At 47.1% G+C, this 14,221-nt stretch overlaps 1 long non-coding RNA gene across 1 annotated transcript; it reads left to right on the top strand.

Annotated features, from left to right (window-relative positions):
* The first annotated feature begins 5,194 nt into the window (after positions 1-5,194).
* LOC123494814 (uncharacterized) lies at positions 5,195-6,771 on the top strand. The gene is made up of 3 exons (XR_012189092.1): positions 5,195-5,470; positions 5,722-5,786; positions 6,367-6,771. It is a non-coding gene; the product is annotated as an uncharacterized lncRNA (long non-coding RNA).
* Positions 6,772-14,221: the final 7,450 nt, after the last annotated feature.

Raw genomic sequence — 14,221 nt, 5'->3', positions numbered from 1 at the left:
ATTCAACTAAAGTTGGAGAAACTGACACCCGCTAGTCACCTGTGTGCAAAGCACGGCGGTAAAACCAGTCTCGCGTAAGCGTACGCGTAATGTCGGTCCGGGCCGCTTCATCCAATAATACCGCCGAATCAAAGTGTAACATGCTGGTAAGCAGTATGACTTGTATCGCCCACAACTCACTTGTGTTCTACTTATGCATATAACATCTACGCATAAACCTGGCTCGGATGCCACTGTTGGGGAATGTAGTAATTTCAAAAAAATTCCTACGCACACGCAAGATCATGGTGATGCATAGCAACAAAAGCGGAAGCGTTAGAACAACGCGGTTGCTGTAGTCGTACGTCTTCACGATCCGACCGATCCAAGTACCGAACGCACGGCACCTCCGAGTTCAGCACACGTTCAACTCGATGACGTCTCGCGAGCTCCGATCCAGCAGAGCTGCGCCGGAGAGTTTCGTCAGCACGACAGCGTGATGACGGTGATGATGATGCTACCGACACAGGGCTTCGCCTAAGCACCGCTATGATATTATCGAGGTGGATTATGGTGGAGGGGGGCACCGCACACGGCTAAGAGATCAACCGATCAATTGTTGTGTCTCCAAGGGGTGCCCCCCTCCCCGTATATAAAGGAGTGGAGGAGGGGGAGGAGGCCGGCCTCCCTAGGCGCGCCCCATGAGGTGGAGTAGGACTCCCCCTTCCAAGTAGGAGTAGGAGAAGGGAAGGAAGGGAGAGAGGAAGAGAAGGAAAAAGGGGGGCGCCGCCCCCCTCCTTGTCCAATTCGGACTAGAGGGGGAGGGGTGTGCGACTGCCCTGTCCGCCCCTCCTCTTCTCCCACTAGGGCCCATGAGGCCCAATAAACTCCCCGGGGGGGTTCCGGTAACCCCCCGGTACTCCGGTATAAGCCTGAAACCTCCCGGAACCCTTCCGGTGTCCAAACATAGTCGTCCAATATATCGATCTTTACGTCTCAACCATTTCGAGACTCCTCGTCATGTCCGTGATCATATCCGGGACTCCGAACTACCTTCGGTACATCGAACACAAAAACTCATAATACCGATCGTCACCGAACTTTAAGCTTGCGGACCCTACGGGTTCAAGAACTATGTAGACATGACCGAGACACGTCTCCGGTCAATAACCAATAGAGGAACCTGGATGCTCATATTGGCTCCTACATATTCTACGAAGATCTTTATCGGTCAAACCACATAACAACTTACGTTGTTCCCTTTGTCATCGGTATGTTACTTGCCCGAGATTCGATCGTCGGTATCTCAATACCTAGTTCAATCTCGTTACCCGCAAGTCTCTTTACTCATTCCGTAATACATCATATCGCAACTAACTCATTAGTTACAATGCTTGCAAGGCTTATAGTGATGTGCATTACCGAGAGGGCCTAGAGATACCTCTCCGACAATCGGAGTGACAAATCCTAATCTCGATCTATGCCAACTCAACAAGCACCTTCGGAGACACCTGTAGAGCACCTTTATAATCACCCAGTTACGTTGTGACGTTTGGTAGCACACAAAGTGTTCCTCCGGTATTCGGGAGTTGCATAGTCTCATAGTCATAGGAACATGTATAAGTCATGAAGAAAGCAATAGCAACATACTAAACAATCAAGTGCTAAGCTAACGGAATGGGTCAAGTCAATCACATCATTCTCAAATGATGTGATCCCGTTAATCAAATGACAACTCATGTCTATGGCTAGGAAACATACCCATCTTTGATTCAACGAGCTAGTCAAGTAGAGGCATACTAGTGACACTCTGTTTGTCTATGTATTCACACATGCATTATGTTTCTGGTTAATACAATTCTAGCATGAATAATAAACATTTATCATGAAATAAGGAAATAAATAATAACTTTATTATTGCCTCTAGGGCATATTTCATTCAATAATAGTCTATGAAAACATGGAACGCTCCCTTCGTACCGAGGAGCACACCGCGGCCCTGGCAGCGGAAGTACATGCCGGCCTTATCAAGCAGAACATCAATTCAGCGGCCAAGCCCCCGGACACTATTAAACGAGTCCGGATTACACCGCATCATGACAAACCTTCTCGTCAGGAGTTCGACTCGCAATTCGGCCTCCGTCTCAGTCCCGACCGAACTGCGGCGTATGTACCGCGCGTACATAAGTACGCACTAAAAATACCATGGGCAAAGACGGAGGCATAACTCGATCATGGTTCACAATACGGCTCGACCTTATCGGGGCACTTATACTTTCCCTTTTCTTTCTATCCTTTTCAGGTTTCTTTTCCACAGGCCCCTCACGACGGCCTGATAGTCGATCCTTTCGAAGGATAAACATACCAAGGAGGCAAGCAGCATAGACGTGTGGCAGAATATCTAGATGAACTTCTTGACGATCACTTTGCCTGTTTTCAGGACCCGCACGCAGCTTCCCCTTGGTCTCGGCATGTTAAATAGCCCTGCTGCTTATGTATTATTTGTACAAATACGCTTTGACGTATCAATCAGATTATAATGGAACAGTTTGCGGCCCAACATATGTGGCACTGGCTTACTCCTTCATTATATTTCACTATTTTTATCGATTGCACCCGTACACTTTAGTAGGACTTAACTCGCCAGGGGCTCCATCGCACTCCATACATTTGCAACAGGTCCGAACACTTTTTACAATATAATTCGGCGCCCCAAATATAGCATTATATGCATCGGCTCCAAATCATGTCTTTGGTCAATAATTGGGTTGCCCGGCTCCTGTGCTTGCTACCTTACGTTCCGTCTTATTGGCTCGGGTAGTAAAGGGAGAACTACTGCGATTGTGTTTTTGGTTTATCCGGATAAACACCTCAGTAGAGAAAGCCGAAAACTGACTGTCATGATGCGGTGAGAGCTGGTCAGCTATTCGGTGGCTAAACTTAAATCTCTTGCGATTTTTTCCGCATTATGCGACGGATCGGCCTCCGCCCGATCAGGTGTCTATAGCGCCCTAGTCCGGATAAGCAAATACTAACTAGGGGATGTGCCTACACTCCTATTGTCAAACTCCTATGGCTAACTGAGGGTGATAAAGCCACATAGTCAGATTGCCTAGTTGGCTGCACTAAACTCCTCCTTCAAGGACCAAACTCTTGGGTCAAGTGTGTTTAGGTTCCAACCCGAATACTTCAGGTGCGGCTAGACCGGCAGATCTAGGTTCCACCCCCTCTCCCGCCGCGGCGGTGTCCACCCTGGAAACGTTCATTAGGGCCGGCGGCTCCTTCAAACAAATTTCTGAGCGGACCCTGGAAGCCACGTCCTGGGCCGCCGCCATTGTGCCAGTTGTATCCTCGGCCGACACCAAAAGATGACCCACGGTGCTGACCCTCGCCATACATGTCGTAGCCATCGTCGCCCCACTTTCCATACCGGTTGAATCACTGACCTTCTCTGTCGTAGCCACCTTGGCCATGGCCATCCCAGCCCGGGTTTGCACCGCGACCACGTCCCACGGCCTGCGATTTTGCCGTCGGCGGCTGTGCCGGCTCCTCCGGCTGCCGTGCGTTAGGCCGGCTGTTAGCAGCTCTTGCCATCGGTCCCGATGCCTGCGGACCCGAAGCGGGCAGCGGCGGCCCCTGTCTCACAGGAGGCGGAGCACCTCGACCGGCTCCAGCGGCGGGCGACGGCCCTTGCCTGGTGGGCGGCGGTCCTCCGCGTCCAGCCATCACGCCTTCGCTGGAGATTCTGACTGCTCTCCCCGCCCCAAGCGAAGGGAAGCCAGGTGATCGAAAAACCCTGGCCGCAACAACAATAGACGACTCGGGCATCGGCACCTCATGCAGGGACGTAGACTCGATCGCGGACGTGGCTTGGGCTTCCGACTGGGCCTCATGCCCCGAGGCCAGAGAGCCCAGGACCATCGCCGTTACCGATCCGTTATCGTGGCCCAGCAGCGAATTCAAGCGTGCCCTTCTGGCCGCTCGAATTGCGCTAGCCGTCCTCGCCACCGGCGACCGCTGCGGCGGCGGCCCCGATGGCCGATCTTTCTTTCCTTTCCTCTTCCTAGTGACCTAAGATATACTAGGCTTGCCAACTTCAAAAGATAAAGCAAAGTGCAACCTAAGATACCCACAAAACTAGTGAAGGGCGACACACCCGCCTGATAATAGCTTAGAGCTGATCGATCTTGGTAACCTCCATGTGTACTTTTGAATCAGAACCACCCGAATAGTCTTCTCCAAAAAGAATAGACCTCATGGCTTGGCTGGTTTCCTGTCATTGAATCTTAATCGTATAGGTCCTTAATTCTCGTGGAGTGTGCAAGCTTGTTGCTGATGACAAGTAGCTTGATATAATCTTCAACTTGAGGTGCCCTCCTTGTTCTTTTTACCCATCAAAACTAGAGAAAACCCACATAACTGCCTACTCATGGCAAGGAAAACTGCTCATTTCTGCATCGACCTAGCTAGGATATCAACAACCAACACGAGTACTAGGAAGTAGGAACACCTGTCTTGTATCTGTTAGGTTTTTACTTGAGTCGTTTTAGCCCAGGAGATCAGTTTGTTTTTCTGTTATTTCATGTACACGATAGCTTCGCATGGTGTCACACTTTTTTTTGTTTCCTTTGCGTAGAAGTAGAAGTAGAAGGGTGGTGATGCGATCATGGTGGGCCAGTAGCAGCGTGTACGTGACCATGATCCGAACGACGTGGGATGGCACATCCGCCGTGGGCATGGCGTCTGGATCGGGCACGGCTGTTACACAAGAAATAAAAAGAGCAAAAACAGAAAAGCCACAAGTCAGTTGCACGGCACAAAATTCCGTCGTGTTCTTGAGCTGTTCCGCTGAGGCTACTTAGTGTATGATACTAGCTTCATCTTTATTCCTAATGTCTCAGTTGGTAGTCTCCGTTTCATGGTTAATTTTCGTCCCATCTATCATGATTTTTTTCCGTCCTCCCTCCCACCTGCGAGCGATTCCCCCCTGAACCGACCAGCGGCAAAAAAAAAAAACTGAGATTGCGATGCCCCCAGGATGCAAACCTCCGGTCGATCGATAGACAAATGGATGTAAATAAATCTACGGAAATTAACCTATGAAAGTTAACCAATGAAAAAAAACGCCAAACGAACCGCACGCACGACCGAGCGAGGCCTCGTGCCCTCGAGCGAGAACCGCTCACACGCAGACTCGCACTCCAAATCCCTTCACCGCCGCCCTCTTGCCCTCAAGCCGCCGCCGATCCATCCCTTCGCGGCCGCCCTCTCACATCAAGCCGCCGCCGATCCATCCCTTCGCGGCCGCCCTCTCACATCAAGCCGCCGCCGATCCCTGCGCTACCTCGACGGGAGCAATTGATCGTCTCGCTACCTGGACGATCCACTTCACGAGCCGCCGCCGATCCCGTTGAGGAGCCGCCGCCGAACACGTCCAGGATCCAACACCAATCCACTTCACAGGCCTCTTATCCGACCTACAGAGCCATTGGTACGCTCCTCCTCCTCCCTTCCCCGCTGCCTCCTCTCTTCCTCTCCTTCCGTCCGCCCGAGCATGCACGGCTCTACATCGCCGACCCACAAATTGGCGTCCGTGGTGGGCTGCTCAGCGCCGCCCACCTGACACCTCCCCGTCTCCCGCATATATCCCTCTCGCCATTCCAATGGAGGCCAACCTCCTCTGCCTGAGCCCCAACTCTACATCTCTCTCCCAATTACCCTCACCCCGTCAGTTTGCTGCAGGTTGTCCTCTGGTTGATTGTAAATTTTCAAGGAGATTCAAATGTTTCTCTTCTGGCCGATTGAAGGTACTACTTGGTCCAGTTTTGCCACAAAAAATAGATTACACGTATATGCTTATGAGAATTTTCATTTTTGCTTGATTAAAAGAAACTGTATTTTCTCCCTTTAGCCAGTGGTTAATTTAGCAGAGCATTAGCATAGTATTGGCCTGATAAGCGAGATGATGATCACGAAGTCCTGTTGATAATCATCATGTTGTGATTTTTCAGGGTCCTATAGAACTTGTTGTGTCCTCAAATCAGCAAAGATAGGAGCAGTATCCAGTAGACCTTTTTCTACTGCAACATTTCCCTTTTCAATCCATACAAGTAAACATTCTGTGTATTTCTTTTTCTTTGTTTACTAGATGTTGTACAAAATGTTTATAAGACATCCACATGAATTGATTGCGGGGGTCTGGATCCGCTCCAGTGTGTTTGTTCTTACAATCTAGGAGGATCATACATATATATGGTGAATCATTTTATGAATCTTTCTTTAAAATATTTATGTCCATGTTGGTTTCTATGATTTAATGTTGTGTTTTCATCAGAATAAAATGATTAGCATTCCACCAACTATATTCCATCTTTGTGTATTCTTCAGTTCAATAAGGATGCTGATAAGGTGATTGAGGTAATGAAGCTTAGGGTTGTCTACACATTGCCCAGTGGAAGGTCAGACAACTCTGGTGTTACAGCTTCAGCAAATAGGAGCTTTAGGCAGGGCACTGATGATTTGACGGTGATATTGGTTAGCTCTATGTCCTATTTAGGAAACATATTGATTTGTTAATTTTTTTAAGTATAAAGGCTAACTGTAATCTTCACAAGAGCCAAACCTGCAGAAGGTTAGAGTGCGTGCAGCAGTTTCAGAACCTAGGGAAAACTAGCCTGACTGGTCTCTTTAATATTTAGTGAGTCTGTCCATGCACTTTTAGTTGCTCAACTTCTGCTTTCGTCACTGTTAATTTTGTTTATTTAGTTCTACTCACCTAAACATATCAAAAGATACCACTAAAGATATCTACAACTTTCATGTTGAACGCATAGTTTAATTCGAACAGTAACATGGTCTAAGTCCACATACAAGGTTACTGTACACAGAATCACAGAAAGATTAATTTTTGGACTGTGAAACTAAATTGGACTCCTACTTTTAAACCGTACATCAAAATAGTGCAAATAGATAGTCTATAGAAAGCATGGGACGTATCTCTCTTTTTTTTTTGCGATTGATCTCCACGTTATGCACTACTAGAAAAACGGCTATAGCTAATATGGACATTAATGGCGCACTAGATATAGGTACGCCATTATTGCCCACATTAGTATTGACGCACCTGATGTGTGGTGCGCCATTACTAGTTTTGAAAAAAAATGTTAGCAGTGGCGCAGGGGATAGTGCGTCATTACTAAGTTGACATAGTAATGGCGCACCTTCACAAAGTGCGCCATTACTATGCGTATGACTGGGTCAAACCTTGGTCAAACTTAGTAATGGTGCACTTTGCATAGGTGCGCCATTACTATGTCAAACTTAGTAATGGCGCATATATACAAAGTGCGTCATCACTAACTTTGATCAAGGTTTGACCAAGTCATATACATAGTAATGGCGCACTTTGTGAAGGTGCGCCATTACTAAATGCCCCCCTGACCGCCTTGTCAGTTTTAGAAAAAATAAAAGAAAATGATGGAAATGTCAAAAAAATAAAAGAAAATAAGTTTTCCATGTGATATGTGGTCTAGTTGTTGGGAAAATTTACAAATATGAATTATGACTTTATTTCCAAAATCTTTCTGAAATTTAGTAAAATGGGCATAACTTTTGAATACGAACTCGGATTAAAAAGTTTTTTATATGAAAAATCATCTACTCGAAAAGTTACATCCGAATTCAACGAGGGAAACCCCGTTGAATATTTTTAGAATCCCCGAAACCCTAACAGAATAAAAGATACGGGGCTTTTAAGATCTAGAGGGGGGAAAATGGAAAAAAAATTCAAACTTAGTAATGGCGCACCATTTGCTAGGTGCGCCACTAGTAACAGAAAAAAAATTGGTTTCGAATTTTTTTTTTTGAAAAAATGTTCAAAATATGATACGTAATATGACCGGGAAGTTTGAAATATTTTTTCAAAATTTCATCACACTCATTAACATGAACAAAGTTCTAGACATCAACAAGGTTTAATATGATTGATATGATAGATATATCAACAAGTGCCTGTTAAGTGAGCTGGTGCTGGGGTTGGATAGAACTGCGAAGTTAAGCGTGCTCGAGTTGGAGTAGTGAGAGGATGGGTGACCTTCCGGAAAGTTTGACCACGGAGTGCGATTTGACTTGAGATTAAGCATATTGACCTGAGATTAAGTCATAGTGACCCGAGATTAGGAAAAAAACAAAAAAAATCTGGGAAAAAATTGAAAAAACAATTTCTGAAAAAAATTGTTAGTAATGGTGCACTGTTGGACATTATGATGTTTGGAGTCACTAACAGGCCTTTTTCTAGTAGTGATGTTTGGAGTCCAAGTCAAAATTATGCAGTTTTTGATAGAGGATTTGGAAAGACCGAATCTGTTTAGTTACCCAAAACAGTTGACTTCATCCAACCAAACCTCACATCACTGTATAAAGTTTGTAGCACTTGTTTTATATGCAGAGCACTTGTGAACTAGGATTTTGACCAAAAGATTTCGAGTGTTTTATGGGAGCTTGCATTGCAGGGATACTTGAAGCTAGGGCAATCCAAGTAAGATAGCTTCATCCTCAGACAACAGGTTTATGTTATCTTATCATGGAGTCATTTTTCAGTTTGTGCCCAATGCCTGCATGTAAATATGTAATACACCAACTTTGTTCTTTATTTTGTTCGATTGACTAAGTTTACATTTTCAATTTCCATTCCCTTTATAGCTAGCAAATGATCTCCAGAGGATTTTTTTAAAAGTTCAAATCCAGTAATTAAATGTTGATCGCATAAGGCAGGCTGATGGAACTAGAACTGTTCTTTCCTGAAGATGTTGGCATGCAAAGAACAATTTCTATCTAAAATGTCTTTTGGCATATTCTGAATTTGCAGAGTCAGCGCAAACCTGAAAGCATGTATTGTTCTGATCATATATATGCCCTCGAATCACTCGCACGCACGAGAAGTTTGCCACTGTCATCGGTCCCCACGTCGCCACCGCTCAGGCACTTCGCCTCCGCCGCTGCATCCCTTCGCCGGTGCCCTCCCAGTTCAAAGCCGCCACCCTACTTGTGGAGTCGCACGACGATCCCTTCCCGGATCCGCCGCCGATCACTTTCAGGATCCGCCGCCGATCACTTCCAGGATCCGCCGCCGACCACTTCTAGGATCCGCCGCGTACCGCCTACAGGATCCGCCGCCGATCACTTCAAGGTTCCGACACGTACCGCCTACAGGATCCGCCGCCGACCGCTTCCAGGATCAGCAACCGAACGCGCAGAGGCGGAGCTAGGATTTCTGAAAGCCTAGGGCTAAAACTAAGTGCCTAGAAAAACACCAAGTACTACAGGTACGAATGCATGTTAGAAGTACACCACAAATTCACACTAAGAATGAAATATGAATTCATATTACCATGAGAGAAAATTTGATGAATCATGTTAAAAATTTAACAAAGTGCATCATTCGAAAGTTGATACCAAATTAGTTAATTTGAGGTCATTCTTTCTTCAGAAATAATAAACGGACATGGACCTGTAAACATAAATCAAGTACTCCAGTATTTAAAATTAAGAGCAAGACACTGGACACAGACTAGACCATTTTTTTCATGTGAAATTTAACAAAATAAGATAGTATGAAACAAAGTTGACTAAAGTAGTACAATTGTTACATCACTAATTCATTGATTTAGGTTGATACAAAAGAAGTAGGGAATATGTATATATGATACAATAAACTAGGGATTACCTATCATGTCCAGTCGGTTGTGTAGATGGAGCAGAACGAAACAAAGCAAAACGGTTGGAGGGGGCTGCTCCAATGAGGCTACATGATTTGAGGTTCAGAACGCCGCCCGCCGGGCACAGCTGCGCAGGTCAGGGCGTCCGGCCGTTGAGTCGAGTAGCCAAGGGGAATTGGTGGCGCAGCAGGAACGAGGTTTTTTTTTCTGATCGATCTGGCGAGACGATCTAACGCAAGAGAGCGAGATGCTGGGCGATTCCTTTCGGAGTGATCCTACGTCGTGGGCTGGTGGCGATGGAGAAAGCTGCATATGGGCTGAGGCATGGGACTCGATGTGCAAGTCTTACGCGATGTGTAGCAGCTAGTTGGGCCACGCCTGGGGCTATAGCCCCAGTTGCCCCAGGCCCAATTCCGCCCCTGCGAACGCGTCCAGGTCACGTCCAGTTATTATACAGTTTATACACATGTTTGCAATGTAGTACTTTGACATTATAATCACTTACGATAGACCATGTCTGATGAGAAACTCAGTAAACAACATGAAGGTCCATCCAATTGAGTCTTGAAATTGCCTCTCTATCGACAGAGAAAATAAAAACAATGGTTAAGCCCAGCTGCAATTAATTGATACTTGATGAAGAAGCTGATAATACTTTCAGGCACAGGTGATATCTTTTAGATAGTTGATATAGAAGTTGACATCTTTTATATAGCATTTTCTTAAGCTCCTGCATTTTGAGATATTTTATATAGAAGCTTCCTTGGGGAGGGGACAAATCACACATGCAAAATTTGTTATCACACTCTGTAACCGGTCACACAATAACCCATACTACAAGAAAGAATCAGCAGGAATCAGCAGTAGAATACACAAGATAAAAAACAAAATTGCATCATGATATCTTTCAAAGAAATTAGAAGCAAGCAATTCCAAGAAGGAAATCATGAAGGCCCTGATAGTAAGATCAGTGCCAGATCAAAACTGCAAGCAAGCATTTCAAGCACAATATACAAAACCAAACAGCAAATTAGCTCAAGCAGATTTATTGGAAAACGTATAGTATGCGAAGTATTTGTTATAGTAACCTGACTATAGATTACTACTTAATGTGGAAAGTTCGCAGTACTGATTTCATACATGTTGTATCAATGTGATCTAAGTGATCTGTAAAGATAACCTGAGTAAACATGTTGCGACGGAGGAGCGGCGTGGCATCTGGCACGTCGACAATGGCGGGTCTCAGCGGCATGGAGCAGCGGGGTCTCGCCGGTGGGCGTGTGCTGATGGATGAGCGCAGGATGGTGGCGTTGTCTGGCGTCGTGGTGGCGTCGACGACAGCTAGACCGAACAAGGTAGATGCAACAATGCAACACTGGAGATGGATTGGTGGCAGGTGGCTGCGGCGGCCTCATACCCGACAGGCGTCCTGGTTGAGGAGTACCCTGGACTGGTCGGTGCCCCATACCCGGCAGGAGTCCTGGTTGGGACCTCAGGTCTTAGATGTTAGGTTTGGCTGCAAGGTCTGTTTGGTATTAGGCCCAGACTATCAGCATCCCTTCATCAACTGGATAGGAGTAGCGACAGATGTTGCCTAGACGGAGACTTTAGTCTTATTGTTGTATGCCTTTGAAAGGTCTTGTGTGAATAATTAATAAAGTGGCTGCATGCATCGTCCAGATGCAGAGGCCGGGGGTCCTTCTCCTTTTCTAAAAGAAATAATAACACAAATTAGCATAGCATTTAACATGATCCAGGTTTTTTTTAGAAAAGGAGGATGACCCCAGCCTCTGCATCTGGGAGATGCATGCGGCCATTTTATTAATTATTCTTGAGGACCTTACAAAGTAGAACAACAATATGCCTGAATCCACCATCTTGGCAACATCTGCCGCTACTTCTATCCATATGATGAAGGGGTGCAAGCTGGGGCACATACCCAGACCTCTCACCTAAGCCTAACATCTAAAGCCGGAGACCCCGACCGAGCCATTGGCCAGGTCCGGGGCCCAAACCGGTCCGACGCACTCACATGTGTCGTCGCCGCTATCTTCCACTGGTCCATCTTCAGAACAGATTGAGGTGTCAACCCTGGCAGGTCCTCCGCCATCGACGCCACCACGACGCCAAACAACGACCTCCACCTATGTGAGCCTTGGCAGGTCCTCCACCATCGACGCCACCACGACGCCAAACGTCGACCTCCATGAACGCGAGTCCATCTCCAAGCAACAGGCGTAGATCCATGCTAGGATAGGGCTGCACCACCGTCATCGCCCACCACCCGCAAGCGCCACCCCACCCCAAGGTTCCCAAAGCGGCGCCTTCAAGAAGGTAATGCCGTCGCCCAACAAAGTTAGGGATTTCGCCTGGGAGACCTAGGGGAAGGGGAAGTGAGGAGATCAGTCCATACCGACGCCTCCAAGGAGGGGAACGGCGCCCTCAGCCGTCGCCGTCCGCGCGGCCGGTCATGGCCGGCCAGGGATTTCGCCCGAATTACATCTCCGCCACCAGCAGCACCTCCTGTACAGAACCGGTGACCAAGGGAAGCGCGGCTCGACCAGGCTGGCCCGCACGCCGAACATGGGAGGAGGGGAGGCGCCAGATCGCACGCACCGACCGCCGCAGAAGCCGCCGCCAGCCGCTAACGACCACCGAGATCCCGCTGCTCGCACGGCCAGGACGCCAGATCCACCACCCGCACGGCTGCTCGCCGGAGCCTGCCATGCCTTGCCAAAGGATCCGCCGCTCCAGATCTGGGACTCCACACGCATGCAGGGCAGCCGAGGCCCCGCCGCCAACATCATTGCCGCCACGGGCTTGCCCGGCGTCTGCCTCAAGCGGCGGCGAGGAGGGGTGGGGGGGGGGGGAGGGAGAGCCTGGCGGCGCACCTAGGGTCCCCCCCCTCCCCCCGGCCGAGTCGCCTGAGCGGGCGGCTCGGGGGTGGGAGGTGTGTTGGTATGCTACTATATACGGTATCTACTTATGTTACTCTAACCCCTTCTCTCTTTGTTAATTCTCTGCCACATCTGCATGTTTGTTATTCCGAGTGCATGATACCGGCTAAGATGCCACCACTATGGCCAGCCTGAGAGTTCGTCCTCGTGTTCACGAGAGAGTTGCAGTTTGGCAACGACAGTAATCAATGTGTTCTCACAAAAGAAAAAGACAGTAATCAATGTAGATCTGGACAGATTTGGACCTGTGGTGACTTGTGCCATCTGTCATGGTTTGGTGAGTGGGCAATGTTATGCTAGTTTTGTTGTTGAAGCCAACAAGGACAAGCCAGAGAACTTGCATGTCATGACTGTCAAGTCGATGCTAGTCTTGTGGTTGAAGCTCAATTTTTTTTCTTCGGGAGAATTAATTAAAGCTACATTATTTGCCGGCATGCTGCCCTATTTGAAAGCACTTTGCCTGTGTGCACATCCAGCCACTTAAAAGTTCTTGGTCCCCAAGCATTTAATTAAGGTGCCTGTGTCCACATCCATTCACATGTCCATGCGTTGAATTTTGATCACGAGGAATCCATGTGTCCACATCCATCCAAAGAACTGTGCCTGTGTGCACATATATGAATGCGAAGGTTTCATGTTACGCCAATTTGAACTTGCTCGGTCTGTTCAATTGCGGCCTCCGGTATCATAGCCGAGACAGCGACGGGTTCTCCACCCATACGGGGATGGAGCGACAGAAGTACAGAGGTGCCACATGACATCTCCGATTGCGGCGGCCGGCTTATATGTAAGTCGGGTACCCATGAAATGACACTCAGCTTACAAGGCCTAATCCAGTTCAAATGAAGCCGACTACTCTAAGCCGTCTTACACTCCGCGAAGGTTAAATTGGGCTTCGCCAAGTATGTCTTATACTCGGCTTCATTTATATTTCCTGCAGTGATAGATAAATGCAACATCCTGAGCAGTACAGTAGCAAACCCACTTGCACCAAACTAAACTTATATACATACATACAGAGAGCTAAAGAAAATTACTTTGATAGAACATCCATCGATCCACGGGAAAAGCTATTTTTTTTACTGTAAAAGGAAAAGCTATATTACCAGTATATATTCTTAATCATCTCTTTTCAACAATTCCAGCTACCAAGCACCTGCGATAGTTGACAAGTATGGTGGAAATCTGAGATTGGCATGTACTAACACTTTCCTCAAATTCAAATATCTCGAGAGACTGAAATTCAGTGTTGATTTACCATAACACAAACAGGATGTTTGCTTACTTTGGAATGTTGCATGGACAGCTAGTTAATGCTGACCCGAGATAGGATTGCCGGCAACTTGAGATGATTTATATGGAAGTGTTTCTAGATTCTTCCTCCCTTTTTCTCTGAACGAAAAGAATCCAACTCTAATCAATGAACTAAAACTTGTACCATTCTTCCTTTCTCAGAAGTCTGCTAATGACGAGGAGCCGCAGAAAACATATCTTCCGGGATGACCTGTAAGATTACAAGAGTGTCTGGCAACTGCACAGGGATAAATAATATCACCGTAACTAATACTA

This window comes from Aegilops tauschii, chromosome 7, assembly GCF_002575655.3.
Source record: "Aegilops tauschii subsp. strangulata cultivar AL8/78 chromosome 7, Aet v6.0, whole genome shotgun sequence".
Lineage (NCBI taxonomy): Eukaryota > Viridiplantae > Streptophyta > Magnoliopsida > Poales > Poaceae > Aegilops > Aegilops tauschii.
This window is presented reverse-complemented; position numbering and strand designations above follow the sequence as displayed.